At 33.0% G+C, this 19,907-nt stretch overlaps 1 long non-coding RNA gene across 1 annotated transcript in view; it reads right to left on the bottom strand.

Moving 5' to 3' along the window:
- Positions 1–302: 302 nt before the first annotated feature.
- LOC141561806 (uncharacterized) overlaps positions 303–19,907 on the bottom strand; it is a 58,295-nt gene continuing 38,690 nt past the window's right edge. Inside the window, exons 2-4 of the long non-coding RNA XR_012488164.1 lie at positions 17,346–17,432; positions 14,020–14,119; positions 303–959 (exon numbers count right to left, since the gene is read on the bottom strand). This is a non-coding gene — a long non-coding RNA (uncharacterized LOC141561806). The remainder of the gene's footprint in view (positions 960–14,019; positions 14,120–17,345; positions 17,433–19,907) is intronic.

Raw genomic sequence — 19,907 nt, 5'->3', positions numbered from 1 at the left:
TTTCCCTTGACCCCCCTGAACCCCTTCCCCAATATTTAATTTACAGACCCTATTGTGACGTGAAGCCCTCCCTTTTTAGTATCTCTTCCCCCTCCTTCCAAGTCCCTTCCCTTATTCCCCTTTTGCTTTTCCTTTTCCCCTCCCCCCTTTTAATGAGATGAGAGAGACTTCTCTGAAAAACAAATATGTCAATTATTTACTCTTTGAACCTATTCTGATGAGAGTAAGATTCACACAGTGTTTCTCCCCCTCTCTAAATTCCCTCAGATGTGGTATATTTTCTATGCCTCTTCCTGGGATGTAATTTCCCTCTTTTTATCACTCCTTCCCCTTTTTCTGATACTACCCCCTTCCCTTTACTACTCCCCCCTTTTTTATATCAATAAAATCAAATTATCCATGCGTACTTTCTATATATCCACAACAGAGATACAGTTCTCAAGAGTTCTTTTTACCTTTTTTTCTGTTTCTCTTCAGTCTTGTGGATGTATCTCAAATTTTTCATTTAAGTCTGTTTTTTTTCTTAGAAACAAATCTGTTAGGTCACTTCCGGATTGGAGTGGTTCTAGGATCTAGCTTTATATTTTAAAGTGGCTTGATTTCTCTTCTGAACTGCTGTTTTATATGCAGAGAAGACTTAACAGCCTGTGTCAGATTCCTCTATCTCAGGGGCTTCTCTTATTCCAGAGTTCTCCACAGTCTGATCGGCACAATGTGGGCTTAGCACCCAACCATCTGTGCAGTCCTTTTTTCTTCCTCCCCTTGGAACTGACCTTTTCTGTAGAGACTCCAGATTCTCTTCAGCTGGTATGTTGTGCTTCTAATCCTTGTGGTTTCTATAAGTCTAGAGTTATTTTTGAGGCTGATTTAATTAATTGGTGATGAGGGAAGAAGAAAGCTTACAAATTCGGTGTATCTTTTCTGCCATCTTGGCTCTGCCCCTCTAGCGGAAAAGACTTCTAAAAAGAATAATTTAAAAAAAATTTCAAAAAGTATTGGATACACTGAGCACAGAAATAATATCAGAAAAACAATTGATTATGTATTAACAGGTAGGAAGCCAATAATTATTCTGGTACAAATTATTCCCAAAGAATCTATTAGTAGGTGGTCAGAGGAAATTACTTGTTAGACCAATAACCAACATTAGTACAAAGCAGAGAGAAAATAAAAATAAGAAAAAAGATGTGGCTTTCAATTAAAAAGCCATAAATTTTTATCAATTTAAAAATCTTCATGATAAAAGATTGAATAAGAATAGAAAAAAAGACAGAAACTAGCTACAATATGATACAAATATTTTTAATTGATGTGTATAAATTACCACAACAAAATATAGAAATCACCTTAATCAAAATTTACTATTTATCAAATGGAAAGAGATGGCAGCAAAGGGGACCCTCAGTTTAGAAAACAAAATCATTTTTCAAATTAATTAATTTTTCAATAAAGAAGGTTAGAAGATCATGAGAAATATTACCTAAAAAAGATGGAGAAGCAGTGAAATATAACATCAACTTAAAGAAAGCATGATGAGATTCAATTGCGTAAAAATTCTAATGGCATTCAGGGACAAAAATGGAAGGACAATAATAAGGGAAAAAAATAAAAGATTTGAAAAGCTATTTATTTTAAATGAAAAAAGTCATTCCTTTACTGTTCATTAATGAAAGTAAGACCTCCATATTAACTGTCATAGTTCTGATTGAACTCTTAGAGGAGGCAAAGATGATGAAGACAAAGGAAAAAAATGTTATTAGATTATTATATGCTTATATATGGTGTTCTCTATCCATATACTCTAATGTAATTTGTTTTAGAGATTGAGGGTATATTTGCTCCCAACCTATATTTTTGTTTTATTTTATAAACATGGTAAAAAATATATGTTAAATTCAATATGTACATGCATATTTGTACAATTATCTTGCGGCACAAGAAAAATCAAATCAAAAAGGAAAAAAATGATAAAGAAAACAAAATGCAAGCAAAAAACAACAAAAAGAATGAAAATGCTATGTTGTGATCCATATTCAGTTCCCACAATCCTCTTTCTGGGCATAGATAGTTCTCTTCATCACAAAATCATTGGAAATGGTCTGGATCTTCTCATTGTTAAAAAGAGCCATTTCCATTGATCATCATATAATCTTGTTGTTGCCATGTACAATGATCTCCTGGTTTTGCTAATTTCTCTTAGAATCAGTTCACATGTTTTTCCATGCCATTATGAAATCATCCTGCTGATAATTTCTTATAATAATATTTCATAACATGCATATATAATAACTTATTCAGCCATTCTCCAACTAATGGGCATCCATTCAGTTTCCAGTTTCTTGCCACTACAAAAAGGGCAGCCACAAACATTTTTGCACACGTGGGTCCCTTTCCCTCATTTAAAATCTCTTTGGAATATAAGCCCAGTAGAAACACTGCTGGATCAAAGAACATCCACACTTTTCTTTTTTTTTTTTTTTTTTGAGGCTAGGGTTAAATGACTTGTCCAGGGTCATACAGCTAGGACGTGTTAAGTGTCTGAGACCAGATTTGAACTCAGATCCTCCTGAATTTAGGGCTGGTGCTCTATCCACCGCACCACCTAGCTGCCCCGAGCATCCACATTTTGATAGCCTTTTGGACATAATTCCAAATTGCTCTCTGGAATAGTTGGATCAGATCACAGTTCCACTAACAACATATTGGTGTCCCAGTTTTCCCACATTCCCTCCAACATTCATCATTATCTTTTTGTGTCATTTTAGCCAATCTGAGAGGTGTCTTCTTTGGCCACAAATTCCTTCCTTATCCACAGATTTGAGAGGTAAACTATTGTATGTTCTTCTAATTTGCTTATAATATTCTTTATGTGCAAATCATGAACCCATTTCAACCTTTTCTTGGTATATGGTGTTAGGTGTAGGTCAATGCCTAGTTTCTGCCATATTAGTTTTCAATTTTCCCAGTAGTTTTGGTCAAATAGTGAGTTTTTATAACCAAAGCTGGGGTCTTTGGGTTTATTCAACACTAGATTACTATAGTCCTTCATTATTTTGTCCTATGAAGCTAACCTGTTCTACTGAATTTCTTAGCCAGTACTAAATGATTTTGATGACTGCTGCTTTGTAATAAAGTTTTAGGTCTGGCATAACTAGATCACGATTATTGGTAATTTTTTTTCATTGATTCCCTTGAAATTCTTAACTTTTCTTCTTCCAAATGAAATTTGTTATTTTTTTCTAGATCTGTAAAATAATTACTTGGAAAGTAGATTAGTATGACACTGAATAAGTAGATTAGTTAGTATTGTCATTTTTATTATATTCAATTAGCTTACCCATGGGCACTTGATATTTTTTCCAATTGATTAGATATGACTTTTTTGTGTGTAGAAAACGTTCTGTAATTGTGTTCATATAGTTCCTGACTTTGCCTTGGCAGGTAGACTCTCAAATATTTTATAGTACCAACAGTTATTTTGAATGGAATTTCTTTTTGTATCTCTTGCTGCTGGACTTTGTTGGTAATATATAGAAATACGGATGATTTCTGTAGATTTATTTTGTATCCTGCAACTTTGCTAAAGTTCTGAATTGTTTCTAGTAGTATTTTAGTTGATTCTTTAGGATTCTTTGAGAATACCATCATGTCATCTGCAGAGCAATAATTTGGTTTCCTCATTACCTACTCTAATTTCTTTAATCTCTTTTTCTTCTCTTATTGCCAAAGATAACATTTTAAATACACTATTGAATAGTAATGGTGATAGTGGGCAACCTTGTTTCACTCTTGTTCTTATTGGGAATGGTTCTAATTTGTTCCCATTACATATGATGCTTGCTGATGATTTTAAATAGATGCTACTGATAATTTTAAGGAAAACTCCATTTATTCCTCTACCCTTTAGTGTTTTTAAGGGGAATGTGTGTTGGGTTTTGTCAAATGCTTTTTCTGCCTCTATTGAGATAATCATATGATTTTTGTTAGTTTGGTTATTCATATAGTCAATTATGCTAATAGTTTTCCTAATATTGAACCAGCCCCCATTCCTGGTATAAATCCTACTTGGTCATAGTGTATTATCCTGGAGATGACTTTCTGTAATCTCTTTGCTAATATTTTATTTAAGATTTTTGCATCAATATTCATTGGGGAAATTGGTCTATAATTTTCTTTCTCTGTGTTTAACCTCATATAGTTTAGGTATCAGCACCCTTATCTGTGTCATAAAAAGAATTTGGTAGGACTCTTTTTTTTTTCCCCACATAGTTTGCATAGTATTGTAATTAAGTGTTCTTTAGATGTTTAGTAGAATTTACATATAAAGCCAATTGGCCCTAGAAAGTTTTTCTTTGGAAGCTGAATAATAAGCTTATTCTATTTTTTTTTCTAAAATGAGACTATTTAAATAATTTATTTCCTCTTCTCTTAATCTTTGCAATCTATATTCTCCCATTTCACTTAGATTATCAAATTTGTTGACATGTAGTTGGGCAAAATAACTCCTAATTATTGCTCTTATTTCCTCTTCATTGGTGGAAAGTTTTCCCCTTTTACTTTTGAGACTAACAATTTGATTTTCTTCTTTCCTTTTTCTAATCAAATTAGCTAAAGGTTTATCTATTTTGTTGGTTTTTTCATAAAACCAACTCTTAGTTTTATATATTAATTCAATAGTTTTCTTACTTTCAATTTTATCAATATCTCCTTTTATTTTCAGAATTTCAACTTTGGTATTTAGTTGGAGAGCTTTAATTTTTTTTCTAGCTTTTTTAGTTGTAGGCACAATTCATTAATGTTTTCTTTCTCTATTTTATGTAAGTAAGCACCTAGAGATATAAAATTTCCCCTAATAATTATTGTGGCTGCATCTCACAAATTTTGGCATGTTGTCTTATTATTGACATTCTCTTGGATAAAGTTATTTATTGTGTCTATGCTTTATTGTTTCATCCATTCATTCTTTAGGAGATTACTTAGTTTCCAATTAATTTTTGGTCTATTTTCCCTTGGCCTTTTATTGCATTTTTTTATTGTAGCATGATCTGAAAAATGCACTAACCATTTCTGCATTTCTACATTTGATTTAAAGTTTTTATACCCTAATACATGGTCAGTTTTTATATAGGTTCCATAAACCATGGAGAAAAAAAAGTATACCTCTTTTTATCTCTGTTCAATTTTCCAAAAAGGTCTATCATCGCTAACTTTTCTAAACTTCTATTTACCTTCTTAGCTTCTTTATTATTTATTTTGTGGTTCAATTTATCTGGTTCTGATAAAGCAAGACTGAGATTCCCTATAGTACAGTTTTGCTGTCTAATTCTTCTTGTAGCTCTCAACTTCTTTAGGAATTTGGATGTGATACTACTTGCTGTATATATATTTAATATTGATATTACTTTATTATATATGGCATTTTTAAGTAGGATGTAACTTCCTTCCTTATTTCTTTTAATTAGATTTTTTTTTTTTTTTTGCTTTTGCTTGGTCTGAGATTAGGACTTTTTTTTTTTTTTTAACCTCAGCTGAAGCATAATTGATTCTGCTTCAGCCTTTTACTTTTACTCTAAATGTATCACTCTGCTTTTAATAAGTTGAAACCATAAATTGTAGGATTCTGGTTTTCAATACAGTCTGTTTCTGTTTTATGGGAGAGACAGTTCATCCCATTCACATTCAGAGAAATATTATTGTGTATTTCCTGCCATTTTATTTATCTCCACTTATATTTTTCTCTTCTCTTTCCCCCTTTCCCTCCTTCCCAGTATTTGTCACTGATCACCCCTCCTTCAAATTGTAATGTCCGGTTAGGACATTTTTCCTAATATCAAGTTTAAATTTGCCTTTTTTCACTTGGGATCATGGAATCATAGAAAAGAAACCTAAAATTCTAAGGGACATTAGACAACATGTTGTCTAAAGTTTTTCAGCTTATTGATGTGGACTTGGAGCAGATAGGTCAAGTGACTTGTTCAGGATCACATAGGGAGTAAGATTCAAATTTTTTTTTTCTTCATGGGCTGCCTTAGGAGGTCGTGAATACCTCTTTATTAAAGATCTTCAAGCAAAATCTGCATGAACATTTATCAGGCACATTGTCACATGCATTATTTTGGGAGGGTTGATGTCCTACCTAGATGGCTGTACTGAGATCCTGTCTAATTTTGAAATTTTATGAATCCATGAAGAATTTTATATTACCTTCCACAAAGAATCTCAAATCATATTCCTCACTCTTTTAGGAACACTAATAGTGTTTCATCCAAAAAAGCTACTCAATAAACATTAGTTGATAAACGAATGAATTTAGAGTTCCCATTCCAAGTTCTGACCTCCATCTGAGACTTGACATAAAAGCCTAATGTTTCCCTTCTGGGGAAATAATTGGTCATTGAGATACATATCTTGTGGAAATTTGAGAAAAATGTTCAATAGACCTTCCTAGTCTGAGTGAGCCAAGTTCTTTTATTTATTCCAATAAAAATAAAAGTTATTAACTTTCTGATTCATGGAATCCTGACAGATAATATTAAAATTGTTTCAGAAACAGAAGCATCAAACTTCTTGCATTTTATAAAATTATAATGTTTGCTATAGCAATTCTGGAAATAGGATGTGCTCTAAGAAAGGAGGTTAACAGTGTCATTGCATCCTAAATATTCCTCCTAATGCCTACAAATGGTTCACAAACTGTGATCTCCTTAAAACAAACTGACAGATATATAATAACAATAAAAAAATAAAAACAATGATGATGATAATTAAGGCCTTGCATTATTTATCAGTGGAATGAGTTTTCAATGAATTAAGTAGAATGGTAATACTGAGTATTCCCTGCATGACTTGCTGCAGAGAAGGTGAGATAAATTCATAAATAAGCCTATTACAAAACTTGACTGAAAACTAATGGTCTACTTTACACGCTAGGACTTTAAATGTGGCACTCCATAACGGGAAAGGGATTTTTAATCTCTTCATTTTATTTAATTTAACATGTTGAGCAACAGGTCCATTAATCTTTTTATATTAAAATTCAAGCAGAGAAGAAACTGTTGGATGTTTTGCAGTTACCAAGAGCAATTCCATTTGGGTTTTGGATTTTCTTAGGCCTGATAGAGAGAAGGGAATATTAACTTTTGACATACTCTTTCTGTTTCATTTTTCTGAAGTCTCTAAAAACCTATTAGGCATCTCTATCTGAAAAGAAACATGTTAGATGGTCATTGACTTTCCACAGTTTCAGATTTTCCTTATTTTACCTGTTCACTTGCTCCTGAGAGCTTTACTTGCCACTCTACTAAGCATGAAGACCAAGCCTAGTTATTCTAATCATGGCTTTTAGTATTCTAAAATCCTTTATGACTTTGTTTTGTTATTTTAAAAAATATATTCAACTGTTCATCCTTAATTTTATATAATCTAAAGTACAGAGCAATATATAATATTCATTTACATGTAATGATTCTTTAACCATTTTGACTACTATTTCTTCTGGGGAAGACAGCTTAAGACCTTATGCCCAAGAACTCTAGGAAGTTACTGGTCCTGATTCCAACCTGACTCCCTGTAGTAATAGTAAAGGAAACAACTCTTGTTAAAAAGGGGGTCCACTTTCTCCTTTAACTCTGATAACTACTAATACCAATTGTCAATCAAGTGTTATTGATGGAGAGGAAAGCCCAGGAAATGGTAAGGCACCCTCTACCACTGTTTATTCCCCCTCCTCCTAAAAACATTCAGCTACACTCATCTTCTAATGAAACTATCTTTGTCAAGATCTGATCTGGCCACTCAAGTTCCTCTGCAGGTTCTATATTCCTTACTTCCTCATGAGTCAGAGCTTCTAAGAATGTAGGAAGCCAATTTCAGAGGTTTGCTGACAGTAAGCTTGAAGATTCATCCAAAACTTGTTCTTGAGCACTCCTAGACCTTTATTAATTCATTCATCAAGCCCTATCCCAAGGGCTTCCTACTCTTCTCTATTCTCTATTTTGGAAAGAAAAAGGAGAAAGGAGAAAGACGGACATTGAAGCACTTTATAAGATGAGCTGGTCCAGCTGCTTGCCTTGTCTAGAAATTAGCCTAAACTATTTGTCATGAATTCTGTCCTGAGTGGTCAATGCAATATTCATATATGAAAAATGACTAGGCTGGTCTAGATACCAAGCTGATGGACTTTGCGATTCAAAAGCTTATTGTTATTTAAACTAAAAGATATAATTTTCTTGATGTGCTTTTAAATATTATTGTAACTTGAAAGATCTGGTAAGTGCTACCTTTGAATATAGAAGAAAAGAGAATGTGCTCATAAGCAGTTATAAGGAAGACAGTTTGCCAAGTACGTGTCCCTAATTAGCCAAATTATATCAAAGTCTGTTATTTAGTGTTAGATTACCCAGTTTATGTGTTTCTTTTTCCCCCACTAGAAGCTTCTTTCCTGTAATTGTGTGCCCATTTTTCTCCAGAGATACGGAATGCATTGGTGGGAGAGAGTGACCTCAGGTCTAAATGTAGATTGATATATTATATTACTCTTTCAACGTTTAATATATGAGTACCTGTTGTTTTATTTCCTTTATGGATAATTAGGTAAATGGTTGTGTTAAGATCTAAGATTGTCACGATTATGAAATAATTGTTTTCCACAAATATAATTTCTGTCAGTTGGTTTTATATATATATATACTTACTATAGCCCAGCATGGCATGTTACATTGTGTCTGATTTGTGGAAACAAAATATGGGTAGGATTCAGGAACTAAGATTCTTAAGTAAGGAGAAGACATTTATGATTGATAATAATTGGGTGTTACTAAGTATTGATAGTTCGTTTCTTGAAATAAAGACTGTAAAGGGCCATATAACAGGCACTTCACACCAGCATTCCGTTGTGAAATGGTTTTACACTAACACAGTGCTGAGTTCCAAGGGTAGAGCCAAGATGGTGGTGTAAAGTTAGGAAACTGTTCAAGCTGTCCCAATTTCCCTCAAAACTATATGAAACCAAGTTTCTAAAGAGATTTTGACAGAAGGAAACCACTCTCCAGCTCAAGATAGATTGAAAAAAACTTCAAGAAAAGTCACTTTCACTGGGGCAAAAAAAGGTGTTTGTTAAGATAGACTCTGGGAAAGCTAGTGAGAAGGTCTTAATCATTAGCAAATCAGTAATTAAAGGCCTCAATATTGGCTCAGTGGGGCAAATCAGTGAGAGCCCCCAGTACTTGCTCAGAAGGCAAACTCTGGAAAATTAGGACTGAAAAGAGTACACAAAGCTACTTCCTGCAAATATAAGTGGCCCCTGTGCTTAAAGCTAAAGATCAGAGTTACATAGGAAGCTTAGAACAGCACCACCTTTACCCCAGAAAGAGTTCTATCTTAAAAATTAAAAAAAAAAAAAGGAAATAACAAAAGAAAATTAGCAAGAAACAGAGAAGAAACTTGACCATAGAAAGCTACTATGGTAATAGGGCAGATCAAAACATCAACTCAGAAGAGAACAGAATGTTCACATAAGAAATCTCAAAGAGTGAGATAAATAGATCTCAAGCCCAAAGAGGCTTCTTGATAATGCTCATAAAATACTTCAAAAGACAAATACAAGAGGTAGAAGAAAAACTGAGAAAAGAAATAAGAGGTATTCATGAGAGAGTCAAAAGTTTGGAAAAGGAAGGAAAAAAAAATGCCTGAAGAAAATGACTACTTAATAACAGTAAAATAAACCAAATAGGAAAAAGGATACAAAAGCTAACTGAAGAAAATCACACATAGATTGAGAGTGTGATTGTGAATGGTCCCGGATGTGACATCAAAAAAAAAAAAAAAAGATATTAAGGGGTAGAAAAAGTTCTGTACTGGAAAAAGAGGAAAGGGGATATATTATGGAACAACTAGTTCACATGAAGAAGTTCAACAGACCTATTAAAAGTAAGGGAAAGAGGGGAGGGGATGAGTATTGTCTTAAGCTTGATCTAATCAGTTTTGGCTTTAAGAGGCAATAATTTAATCATTTAGTTGGATATAAAAATTATATCAACTTATAAATAAGTAGGAAAAGAAAAACAAAAAGGAAAAGGAGGGACAGGATAGAAGGGACAGCAAAAATATTACAGGAAAAGAGAAGTGGATTAAAAAACACTACTAAGAGAAGGGGGAGGAGTAATAGGAGATAAGGTAGTTGGTGGAGCGGCTTAAAAAAACAATTAAGGACAGGGTAGAAAGAACAAAATTATATACAGGAGAAAAAATAGGATGTAGTGAAATAAGAGCTGGTAATTATAACTATGAATGTGAATGGAATGAAGTCTCCCATAAAATGGAAGCAAATAGCAGTTGATTAAAAAAACAGAATCTTACAATATATTGTTTACAATAAACACATTTGACACAGAGAGACACGTGTAGAGTAAAGGTAAAAGGCTAGAACAGAATTTATTATGCTTCAATCGAAGTGAAAAAAAAGCAAAGGTAGCAATTCTGAACTCAGATAAAGCAATCTCTCCCTTTCACTTTCCTATTTTTTCTCTCTCTCCCCTCACTCTTTCCCTCCCATCCACTCCTCTTATTCACTTGCTCTCTCTTTCTATAAAATAATATTATTTCATATTCTCTGTCTATTTTTTTTTGAAAATTTTTTCTCTGTCTACAGTATTTCATCACATGAATATTAGGTGAATAGCAACAATGTAATTGCTTTTTTAAAAAGCTAAAACAATGTTTAATGGACCTGTGAAGTGTAATATTAAGCAGTAATAATTCCTCGTCCCCTGCTTCTTTGATAAAACTAAGAGAACTCTAGCACACTGACTACCCAATGACAGGAACCTACCAGTTAAATTTCAAAGATCAGCTATAAATTAGTTAATATGTTCTCTATAATAGGAAATTGTGAGGAGGTGACATTATTACCTTTTTAAAACTCATTTTTCTCAAAATTCATATTTTTATTGTTCAGAAACCAAAATTAGATTTGCTTTGCTTTGTGAGCATGTTCTATACTTCAAGCATCATCTTGAATCCCTAAATTTCAGTACATTTGTAAGAGTTACCTTTCTTGACATTTTGGGCACATAAGTAACCCTATCAGAATAGCTATTTGGTATTCTTAGGCCATTTTCTATACAAGTTGGTTTCTCATTTCAACTTAGAAAAAGTTAAATTATTTGAGGCATGTTCCACAATTATCTGAAGTGGCTGTTTATTCTGATGTTGTATAATGTTTTTCTCTATTTGTGTAATGTTGGTTTGTATCTGAAATGTCTTATTAAGCTCTTAGTAAGTACTGTACTTTTTTTTTTTTATAAATTGAAACCATCTATGTAACTGTATGAAAATAGTATTGCTTAGTGGATTGAAAGTTATTCTTTAAATTATAAAGAACTGTCATGTTCCCTCTCTGACACGTGCTGGCTGTGTGACTGTAGATTAAATTCTCTGTACTCCCCTTCAAATTCTCCAAGTCTAGTATTTGCAGAACACTTGCAACCATGCATTGGTAGAGTTTCCTCACTAAAAGGAAATGGAATCACAGATCCACATCAAACAAAAAAAAAATCCTTTCTCTATCTATATTATAATCATTGTCTAGAGTTTTATTGTGCCCCTCTAACAATTTATAAAATCTACTTCTGGGGCGCTCTATGGGAAGAATAGGATTTCTTATCACTTCAGTCTATGGTTGAGTAGGTTTTGCTAAATTGCAATCATCCAAATATTAGAACCATAGATCAAGGGTGTAGGTCACCAAGAGCATCAGGATCAAACAGGCAGATAGTGTCCCTTCTGGATATTCTCTCTGACTTTTCATAAGTTACTCATTGCCATTCTCTTACCCACATGAAGACGATCAAAACAGAAGAACCCATGGAATAAAACAAAGACTCATGGCTAATTCATAAGACAATTCATGAGACCAGTGCCAGAAATCTACCTATCTCTTGCCCAAAGTATTAAAAACAAAACTGAATCAAGGGTCTGGCAGAATTTCCCAAATAATGGGAGAAATCGAATTAACTTCCATTTCTAACAGTTAAAATTTGGTACTATTTGTAATTTTTAAATGAAAGATAGCATTTTGTGGAATTCAATGAAAATATAAACTTTGAAGACAGTTTTAGTTTGTGCAAATATTGAGTGAGTTTGAGGTCTGCTAAAAATGTAAGATGGGAGCTCAATTTTGAAATATCAATATATTATTTCCCAATAATAGGTAGTCATTATCATGAGGAAGGGGGAAATTGATTAGAAGTAAAGATAATTAGTCTTTACCCTTTACATATGTATTATAAATAAAATATCTCTATTACCCCACTCACATTGAAAGATTCCTTCTTTTTACCTTCCTACAATAGTCTCCCCTCTAATTAATACCCCAAAAGAGTCATTGTTTATCAAATTTTGCCTATCATAGAACTATAATGAATGCTATCAGAGATTTTTCCCAATTTGCTTTTAAAGCCAAACCACATGCACATGTGAAGAAAAGCAGACAAGCTTTGCCTCAGAGTCTCCTAGGGAAACATCTTGATTTGCTCTTTTTCCCATCATCATGATTTCTTCAAGGAATTCTCCTGATGCAGTCTTCATGAAAGTAGTACTGGGTAAGAGGGAAAGGAGGACATGAAAAAAAGAAGACATTTTAAGTCTTTTAAATATATTTTCTTGTGGATTTACCAGTGGAAAATAGTAGAAACATTCTTGCTGTAGTCTTTGCCCTTAGAATATATAGCATGTGTATTTGGCAGGAGAAAGGGGTTATTTAGAACTGATCTGGGCTGAACAGGGATTCTGAAAGCTTGCTGCTTATATACACTTATATACACAATGATTAAAACACACTTAGGAGCCACAGAAGTTGACAGAACCACAGAGATATAAAACAGTTGATTTCTGCTTTTCAGATCAATCTATAATCAAGTATTTTCTGTGTACCTGCTTTAAACCTGTCACTATGGTAGATACAAAGAACAAAAATAATAATATAAAACAATTACTGTCTTCAAAGAAGGAAGAACATATAGGGGAAAGAACATATATACAGAAAAAAGGAAAAAAAAAACAACATATATACAAAATAAAAGCCAAGTAATTTTATGAATGGAGTCCACGTGCTTGAACTGAACATTGAAAGAAGCTGAAGAATTCTCAGAGGTGGAAGTAAAAGATTATTAATTTTATTTATTTTTAAATTAAAGCTTTTTCTTTTCAAAACATATGCATGAATAACTTTTCAACAATGACCCTTGCAAAACTTTGTGTTCCCAATTTCTTTCCTCTTTTCCTCATTCTTTCCCCTAGATGGCAAGTAATCCAATATATATCCAATATATATTAAACATGTTAAAATGCATGTTAAATCCAATATGTGCATACATATTTATACAATTATAGATAGTTCATTTTAGACATGAAAGACAACCTCATGCAAAGCCAACAGAGGTAAAAAAATGAATTTTATATGCGAAGGGCAGCAAGCTAGTCAGTTTGTCCATAATACAAAATGAAGAAGGCCAGAAATATGTAATGTCTAAAAATCTATCCCAGAGCTAAATTGTAAAAGGTTTGAAATTCTAAACTCTGGTCTTCCCATTTTATCCTAGAGGTAATAGGGATTCAGTAAAGGTTTTTGAACAGAAGAATTAACCTTAGATCTGCGCTTTAGGAAAATCTCTTGGAAAAATATGTGGATATATTGGAGAGAAGAAATTGGAAGCAGGATAGCAATTGGAAGCCTATTGTAATGAAACCCTTAAATAGAGTGGAAATTAGGAGTGAAAAGAAGAGGTAGGATGTGAAAATTGTTGTGGAGGCAGAATTGTGAAGACTTGGTAAGTAATTGATTGTGACTTATCTAAAAGAGAGCAATAGAATAAAATTCATTTACATCCTGAACTAGACATTTACATTAATCTTAGGCATCTGATGGTGCAAATGATTTACTTAGCTTGAATAAGAGGATTATAAAATGATAAGTTTACTTAGCTTATAATGCTACATATATTGGGTACAGAACAAAGATACCTGTAGATGGTTTTGGTTCTGGTTCAGTGGGATGCCAAGACATCTCTTCCTTGTCTCCATGGAAGTATGCAGGGGAGGAAAACACTCAGGCCTGGGGAAACTAGATAGTTGAAGATTTTAATAAAACAAGGAAGGCTACCAGATAATCATGTTACCAGGGCAACACTCTAAGGTGTGAATGAAATACACAATCTTCATGCTCTAATTTTCTGTAATAGCAGAGGCTACTGTTCATCAAAGTCTTCCAGGTCCCAGTGGCCTATATCTGCTCTATAGAGGTACTTCCTTTTGAAATTTTATTGACATCACAGCATAGGAACTCTCCCACTCATTTCAAAATCCTGAATGCTCAAGATTTGCTTCCTTTTTTGTAATATACATGGCCACAGTTTCATGGTCATAACATCTCAAAGGAAATTGTAAACTATTTATTTTTCTTTAAGCATCTTTTTTATTTATCTAAGAAAGCCTCTTTTAGATCATTTTCCAGAAAAAGTGAGAGGATCCAATTATATATTTACTACAAAGAATAATAGATTAAAAGATCATTAAGCCTTCTAAGGACCTTAAATATAGTCTAGACTGACCTTCTCTCTTCCCTTTACAATAAAGTTTCTGGGGCCCAAAGAACTCAATTCAATTCAACACATTTATTCCTAATATGTTAAAGTCACTGAGGTGAGTATACAATATGCATGCATATAATTAAATATTAGCAGATGATAACACTAAATATGTAAATATCAAAACAGGTTTCACATAGTAGATGACACTTCAGTTGGTTTATAAAGCAATCTATGCATTGTATGAAGCTGAGATGAGAAAGGAATATACAAGATGATAAATAGTTTTTAAAAATATGAAGAAAGGAGATGGAATAATGAATATGAAGAACAGCTGGTAGTACATTGTGACTGGAATATAGTGTTATAAAGAAGAAGAATATGAAATAAATCTGGAAGGATAAGTGAAAGCCAGATTGTGGAGGACATTTGATGCCAGGCAAAGTAATTTATATTTCATACCACAAGCAATAGGGAGCCATTGAATGTTTTTGAACAGTGAAATAATCTAGATAGCATTACAAAATTTTTAGTTCCATGAAAGTTCAGCTGAACAGAAGAGAATTGGCAAATAAAGGGATCATTCACAAACTATTACAATAGTTCATGTGAGAAGAGGTGAGTTCTTGTTGTACAAATGGAGAGAGATGGATACAAATGCAGAACATATGGGAAATGATTGGATATAGGAAGGAAAAGAGAGAAGATTTAAGGATGACTATGGAATTGTCAGAATAGGTGAATGAAAGGATGTCAGTGATTCCCTATAGGAAAAAAAATATGTATAAAGGAGGCTTACTTAGGGAAGAAGATATTGAGATTAATTTTTATTGTATGTGATTAGTCTGAAATTTCAATGGTATATTTAGATGTGTACATTCAGCAGAAAGTCAATGACTCATTCAGGTAACTTAAACTCAGGAGAAAGACAGACTGGATACAAATTTGGGAATCATCTACATAGAGATGATAATTGAACTCATGTAAAATAATGCTATCAGCAAAGATGAAATGAGCACAAAGAAAGACAGAGGTTTGTGGTAAGGAACAGCTAGGCTTCAGAGAATGAAAACGGATGAAGAACCTTTAAAATAATTTGAAAAGAAAGGTAAGATAGATACAAAAGACATGTTTTGGGAGCCATGACTTCTACCTTTCCAGTATTCTCATAGTTTTCTGCTACATAACTTTTAATATAAAGTGACTTTAATATAGTCACATTGACTTTGCTGTCCCATGAACAAGACATTCCATATCTAAACTTCACTGCATGTCCTTCATATATAGAATACTTTCCTCCTGGCTTCCCTGTATTCTTTTAAGTACTAACTAAAATCTCACATTCTATAGGAATCCTTTTTTTATTTTATTTTATTTTATTTTTCTTAATTTTATATTTATAAATTTTTTGACATACATATGCATGAGTAATTTTTTTTTATAACATTATCCCTTGTATTCATTTTCCCAAAGCCTCCCTCCCTCTACTGCCTCCTCTAGATGATAGGCAATCCTATACTTATTAAATGTTACAGTATAACATAGATACAATATGTGTGTGTAAATCCAATTTTCTTGTTGCACGTTAAGAATTGGATTCCAAAGGTATAAGTAACCTGGGTAGAAAGACAGTAGTGCTAACAGTTTACATTCAATTAGGAATTCTTTTTCAATACTCCTTAATTATAATGCCTTCCTTTTAATTATTTCTTATTTATCCTTAATATAGTTTGTCTGTACTCATTTGTTTGTTTGATGTTTCTCCTAATAAAGTATAAGCTGCTTGAGGGAAGAGAGTATTTTTTGATTCTTTAAAAATATATCTTTAGCAGTTATAATAGTGCCTGGTGCTTTTTTATGTTTTTAACATTAAGGAGATTAGAGGCAATTGGTGCACTGGATAGAGTTCTGGCCCTGAAGTCAAGGGGATCTAAATTCAAATCTGGCCATAGACATCAAACAGTTCCCTAGCTGTGTGACCTTGTGCAAATCACTTAATCCCAATTGCCTCACAAAAAATGGAGGAGATTGGATCATGCTTTTATGTAGGAGGCAGTATCCAGTAAGAAGGCAAAATAAAATGTGGAGAGAGAGAATAACCAAAGGAACAAACACCAATAGTACATGGGAGTGGTTAGAATCAATGTTATAGCGAGGTTCTGGAATTGACTCAGGTGACCCAACATGGACTTATCTATTAATCCCTATGAACTTCCCTTTTCCACTGCCTGCTACATATTTTTGCCTGTCTCCTCACTCACATTGGCCAGCCATGCAGAAGCAAGATAATTTCTCTGCATTTAAAGATTAGTGTGAGGGGACAGAGGATTAGGAAGATGATAGTTGGAGCTATTTTGTAACATGATTACCATTCATCTGCATGACTCAAAATAGAAGATCATGTTAATGTATCTAATGATATATAGTCTATGTCCTAACTGCAAGAATTGAATCCAAATGAAATTAAAAGTGGTTCTTGTCCGTTTGATTATTAAATACCAATGATGAAAAGAGTCAAACTGCCCAGTTTATTAATTCCTATGCTTCAACCCTTCTATACCAGGATCAAAGATAAGAAAGATTATATTTAGTTGATAGATATCCTGAACAAATAACTTTTGCAGGAATGTGAATAAAGGGAGGGAGTTGAAGTGGAATTTCTGATAGCTTAAAGTTTTGCTATTGACAGTGATGGAAAATATGAGAAATCTGTGAATATAAATATAGGAAAATATTTTATAAATTTATGAAAAGAATATCTACCTTCTGTGAACAGATTCTGAAGTAGTCTGGGAGTCAGCAGCCTTTCTTTATAAATTGTCCTTCATCATATGCTATTGAAATTCTATCCTGCCAAAAAAAAAATGTCAGAGCTCAAGAATATTTCAACTTTTACTTTTATTAGCACTGGTAACTATGCTGAAAAATATTCATTTAGGCAGTAAACTCATCATTATACTTACTAAAACATATAAAGAGAAGTATTGGACTTGACAAAGAGAAAGATCATCTACTCTTCATAGAATGGGACAAAGAGAAGGATAAGGAATGATTTAGAGGGCAGCTGAAATGAGAACTAGGGAGGAAAAGAGGAGTCACAGTCAGTGACCCTAGTTTTCTGATTAAATGGAAATATGTGATATTCTGATGAGGAAGAAAATCTTGGGGTGCAAAAGAGAAAATTTAGAAAACTCTCTTTGAAGAATGTGGTATAAAATTATCAGAGACAACTAAAAACTTCCCAGTAGTGAAGGCACAGTTCAAATTAGGTAGTATACATTTGTAGTAGATTGGACCAAGACTATAGTTTCCACTAGTGATAATCAGCAACAAAGTGTATAATTATAGGGGACAGATGATTGGGGTAGACTAAAATCACTATTTGTCAAAGCATAACCATAGGTGAGGGACAAGGATTTAAGGGAAAAGGATAGTATATAGTTCAATTGTGCAATGTAGGGAGAAAAGGCAGAAGTTGTGATTGACAGAATAAAGACATGTAGATGTCCTGGAAGCTGAGGTAAAGAACAATTGGTTTTAATACGTTTTTTGTAAAAATGAAATATATGAAGAGATGGAGGTAGAGAAGTTAGATAAAGAAAGTTCACCATTATGATTCAAGATATTGATATTATGACTGACAATGAAAACAAAGATGTGACCATCTTTATAAATAGATGTTATAGAGTAAAAATATAAGTAGTGGGAATTGAGGAAATTAATATACTGGGAAACCAGAGAGCTTGAGGAAACATAACCAGGAATAGTGATGTCAAAATATGAAGTCAGAGAACTGATTACGGAGAAAAAATCTTGTGAACCAGTTGCTGAAGTGAGAAAGAAAAAAAAATTATCTAAAAACTTGAAAATTGCTGAAACAAAAAATTTCATATGATCATAAAGAGATTTAATATAGTTAACTTTTAATAATAAAGAAAGATCATTGGGTACGGTGGCAAAGAGATGGTTTAGAAGTGAGAAGAGAAAGGGATATGCTGATTTCTGTTACTTCAGTGTGGAATTTTGTTTATTTTTCTGGGGTGATTGAAGGGGCTACCAGAAAAGGAGACTCCACTACTGAATAGCCTGACATAAAACCAATATCTTCCAGAGGGATGCAGACTTCCATAAGCACCTGGAAATTTGTAAAAATGAAAAGGTTAAAATGAATGGTAGTTGATTAACAATGAACATAGATTGCAGGAATTATTATTGACCAAAAGGGAACAAAATAATATGGATTATAGAAGAGTACAGCTGGTTTTCATTAAGAGTATGGGGAGAAATAATAAGGAAATGAGAAATACATATGAATCAAAGAGAAAAGGAGAAAGATGTGATTTAGAATTTGCCAATGATAGCTCAAAGTAAGAATCAGATAATTACAGTCCTTATCCTTGGAGATTCCATGATTACAGAGATATAGGAGCAATAGCAGCTTCTATAGATTATAATTTCACTTATTGGAGAGATGCAGAAATAAATAATTAGTGGAGTCAGCAATAATGTCCAAGTATCTAGGTAAGTAGATACTTGGAGTTCAGGTCTTCTACGTTAGGCTAAAGTTGTATTCAGTACCAACCCTATAGTTTCATAAATAAGTCAAAAACATTTTTTTTAGTGAAAAAATGTGTGAAGCACTATTCTAAGCTTTGAGGAAACAAAGACAAAAGTGAAATAGACCCTGTCCTCAACTGACTTTGCAATTCTTGATGAATAAACTAAATGCCAGTGGTTATGATCTTGGATACAATTAAAATTAAAGTGGATATTATAGCCATTGTCTTACTTTCTAACATCTACAATCATGCCCTGTTTTATCCATTGTTTTAATGCTGGGACTTATGAATTTACTAAAACTGCATTTTAATCTGCCTTTTTCATTTTCCTGCATGAGAAAAAAAATGGAATTCTTAACATTACAGAATCAGTGGGCAAGAAAGGTGAGAATTACAATCTATGCATGTTGACTTGTAGGCCAGTTTTCTGTTTGTCACACAGTGGTGGCTTATGAAGAACAACAACATATGAGGACTAAACATCTTGCAGCTTCAGAGAAGAAGCTATAAGCTTGTTGCTTTTGGAGAGTTGGGATTTAATATTATAGGTTCATTTTTTTTTTTCTTTGGATCATTCTTGTAGTTATTCCACTTCTCTTGTGATCATCTCCTTTTTTTCTCCATTTATTTCAAATCCCACATATCCTTTAATGACTCATTCAAAAAAGATTGTTCTTTCAAACAAACAAATGTCCAAACATTTATTGAGCCATTACTACAACTAAGCAAGGAACTGCATAAGAATGTGTGGGATTTAACTAGAAAT

The sequence above is a fragment of the Sminthopsis crassicaudata genome, chromosome 3 (genome assembly GCF_048593235.1).
Source record: "Sminthopsis crassicaudata isolate SCR6 chromosome 3, ASM4859323v1, whole genome shotgun sequence".
Taxonomy (NCBI): domain Eukaryota; kingdom Metazoa; phylum Chordata; class Mammalia; order Dasyuromorphia; family Dasyuridae; genus Sminthopsis; species Sminthopsis crassicaudata.
This window is presented reverse-complemented; position numbering and strand designations above follow the sequence as displayed.